Here is a 4,500-nt window from a genome sequence, read left to right as displayed (position 1 = left end):
TAAATCTTTTCGTACTAAGCTATTACGTGTGAATCTTAACTACTCGGTTAGTTCATGTTATTAATATGCTATGATGTACATCCTTCGTTAATGACTTAACAATCGTTAACTATAATCTCTACTTCGAGTTAATAGATTCCAAATCAAGTGTATTATTCAAATACATGTTTGATTTTACACTTTCAACTTCGATGTACTTGAAACTTTCCAGAAAACATCATTCGTACCTTGCGAAGTTAGCAAGAGTTCCATAAGCATCAACATGATTCACTAAGGAAATATCAATAAAACTGAATAACGAAGTATTGATTACATTAGTGAAATACTCCGCGAAGATTATTAAATCTTTAATGTTTTAGAGATTATTCATTTCTGATCCAGCTGAAAATCAAATGAGCTTAATATGATATTAACTCATTAAATCTGTATTACATCTGAAGAAAATATACATACTTATATTTTCATAAAGACTGTAATAAAATTCTCGGGTACAAAATATTACTTATGAAACTTTTAACGGGTAGGTAATACCCGAAAGATATATGAATTCACAATTGATATGTTACATTATTCGATTTTGATTCATCAAATCATTAACTATACTCACTACTTTCACAACGATATACATTCTTTCCTAGAAATCAAAACAACCATTCGCATTCAAATTTGATTACATATTCTGATTTTGAAAAATCAGAATCCAAGCCAAGATTTAACAGAAAACATCACTCTTAGATTCTTACATCTTTCAAAGCTATACTTTGACTTCAAAACTGTGCTAGAATATCACTTCTATTCATAAACCCAGGAAAAAAATATTTGTATCATTCAAAATTCTAGAACATCATATGTATCTTGACAATTACAATCTTCATGCAAACCCTTCAAACTTTTAAAAATACATCGGATTGATAACCGACGATTCGGTTATGATAACTTTGAATGCTGATGAAGCAGAAAAAACTGTAAACGACTGATATGGCCGAAACAGACGGTTTTATTTTTGCGGTGTCGTCAGGCCGCAGCACATCAGAATCAGCTACCCCGAGGGCAAGTAGTGGGTTGTTTTATCATTTATATTTAGCTGGGGTTCCAAGCTATAACTCACATACTTGTCTTCCTTTTAACGAGTAAGTGGTAAATATAACTCAGGTACGTATTTTTGTATGTTTATTCAGTAATGTGGGATAAAAGTGCCTATATAGTTAACCCTAGTGACAAGAGGTGATAGATTTAAGATTAACTAGATAAAATAGTAGTTAGACAATAAAAGTAAAGATAGGTATGAAGAATAGAATTCTGAAGGGGAATTATCGCAAGAGTTTAACTTCCTAGGATTAACACTAAACCTCAATCAACTGGGCTGTGAACCTAACTGATTTGTCACTAAGAGTTTAGGCTTCGAAGATTCTGGCTAAGACAGGTATCCCTACTCCCAATGTTAACCTGAAAGGTTTGAACGACCTTATGGATGGAATCCTAGGTACATGAACAAAGTGGTTTACCCAATAAAGGAACGTCTCAGCTTTTCTTAATCCTAGTTGGTCTAACTAAAGCAATATCCTACTACTAAATCACTATGCTATGCCTTAACATTAACAGATGTGCAATCTTAGATATCCTAAGGTACTGCTAATTGGGATAGAAGTCTCTCCTTTGCGATCACTTATTCAACCCCGGATCATCTTACAACATCTCAAGAACATTGCTTCTGACGCGAATCATGCTTCTGAGTAAGCTAGTGTTCACTGAACTCTCTATTGCTAACTCTAACCACAATCTAAATGGGCAGCTCTTCTATGATGAACAAATGGTTGTTCATACGTAGGTACTATATCCCTATTGTGAAGTTAAGCACACATAACTACTTACCTGTATCCTAGGGTTGATCAGGTCCTAATACTAGGTTATAGCCACGTGAATAAGAGAAAAGGGTGATCCATAAATTAAACTTCTAAACCGTCAAGGTTTCAGCATAACAACATGATAAGTTTCAGATAAAATATTCAACACGTAATAAACAATTGTAACAGATAGATAATCATGCAAGATGAAAGCAACTCAAGATAATAACTTTATTAAATTAAGGAAAGCGTTCACCGTTTACAGACGAGATCTGGACCATTACAAGTGCTGACAACCTCTAGCCCGCTCCTATTACAATCTTCGGCGTTCGCCTCCGGGTTCTTAATTTCCCGCTCGGAGGTGAGAAGGCCTTGAAAGCTCTAGTGGGAGAAAGTGTATTGTAATGAGAGAGTGAAGAGAGGTGTGTATTGGAATGAATGACAAAGACCCTTTAAATAGACTTGAAAATTGCCAAATATGCCTGGCAGGCCGTTTGGCAGGCCGTATGGCAGGCCATATTTGGCAGGCCGTATTGCTGGCAGGCCGTTTGGTGGCTCGTGTGGTGGCACGTATCTGGCAGGCCGTTTCCATACTGGCAGGCCGTATGGCATCCCGTATGGCAGCCCGTATGGCAGGCCGTATGGCTTGCTGGTCAGCCTTGATTTCCTGGATCGTAACTTGATTTCTTGTCTTTCACCATTTTCGCTCTAGAATCTTCATTTTAGCTCCATTTCTCTTGATTCTTTTTGCATTGTCTTTGTAATTACTTTACCTATAAGTTTAACTGAAAAAACGATTATTTTGCCGACAAAGCTTTGAACTTTATGTTTTTAGGATGTAACACCGGCCATTTTTTTTTAAATACACAGCGGAAGACTTTATTAACAAACACACTATTAGTCGTGTCATTACATTAATCTGAGTAATTAAGTTTAAGTTTACACCACAGTGTTACGTTATCACAAAACATTATTTATACAAAAGTCCACATCAGAGTTGGGTTGTCAAACATGTCTTCTGCAACAGCACCCATCCCGACTAGCAGTACCTAAACCTGCAAGGGAAGAATATGTGGGGGATTAGCGCACCGCTAAGTGAATGAAATCTATCTAACAGATATAGCTTAAGTCACACACAAGCTATATACTAACAACAACACATGCTAACTACCAACTAGCATACAATAAGACAATACGAGGATCGGCGGCTTGTACGAGCACACGACTCCTAGCTGATCGGACTTGAGTCTACCGATAGTCCCTGCTACTCAATTCACAGTATAGTTATCCAGATGCAGGGGATGCATCATTCACACTATACTCTACAATCAGTAGCCTATGGACCCAACCTCCCCTAGGCACGGTTGACCTCATATGGACTCTAACCTCTCCTAGGTACGGTCTCGAGTCCCCAGTCTCCCTAGGCCCGACTGGTGCCATTCACACAGTGTACACATAATTCACATACAACATCAGGCATACTATATTATTCTAACATGGCAATTTTTACACTATGCATGGTAAAAGAGTCAACCACAGTAGCATGATATGCTACTTAAACTCTATCCGGAGATAGACCCACTCACCAATTACCAGCAACTGCTCAGTTATTATTTCTGAGCTTCCTCCTTGTCCTTATAACCTGAGAACAACACAAATAAAGTTAATGTACATATCCAATAAATAATATAATCATTTCATACAATTAACTAGGTCATAACACCATATATTCATAAATTTATGAGTCTACATCATGACTCTACTCAATAATGGCATACAGGTGCGTGCAAAACACGACATACACACTAAAACTCCTTTTTCGGCCCAAAAATAGTTTGATCTAGTTTCTTAAAAGTTCACCATTGAAAAGTATTCTTTATTACGATTCTAACGATAGTTTATTCATCAAAAACGGAGTTACGTTTTGAAAGTTACGCTCGTTTCAATTTCATAAAAGGTACTGTAGCAAATAGTGGCACTGTAGCAACTCGGTACTGTAGCAAATAGTGACACTGTAGCAACTCGGTACTGTAGCAAATAGTGACAGTGTAGCAAATACCGAATACTGTAGCAAATAGTGACACTGTAGCAACTCGGTACTGTAGCAAATAGTGACACTGTAGCATTTCAGGTACTGTAGCAACTCGAGAACTGTAGCAATTCGGTTACTGTAGCAAAATACTGTAGCAACTGGGTTTCGAACAAAAAACGCTGATTTCGAACATTTTTCCCCAAAAACTCAATTTTTGAGCGATTTTGATCAAATTTTAAGCACATGGAAGCTACTAAACATATATACAACATATTTCTAACATCAATTAACACATACAAACACATAATATGAAGATTCAAGCTCAAAATTCATCAAAAACCCATTTACACCCAAAACTCAATTTCCAACAAGATTAATACATAAATCTTTGTAATACTTACCTTAAGATGATCACAAGAACACAAGGAATCGATTACTAACTTCAATTAATCCAAAAGCTCACAAAATTAAATTAGGGTTTTCAAGGAGGTGAAAGTTAGGTACGGGGTGTTTTTAGAGAGAAGGTGGAAATGAGATAAATGAGCACTCTTAGACACTTATTTGGGGTTAAAATCCCATACCCCATCACACACGGGTATTTACCAGTTATTTAAAATCTTTCGC

Source organism: Rutidosis leptorrhynchoides, chromosome 1 (genome assembly GCF_046630445.1).
Source record: "Rutidosis leptorrhynchoides isolate AG116_Rl617_1_P2 chromosome 1, CSIRO_AGI_Rlap_v1, whole genome shotgun sequence".
NCBI lineage: Eukaryota > Viridiplantae > Streptophyta > Magnoliopsida > Asterales > Asteraceae > Rutidosis > Rutidosis leptorrhynchoides.
The sequence above is the reverse complement of the archived record's forward strand: the minus strand, read 5'-3'. Positions refer to the sequence as shown.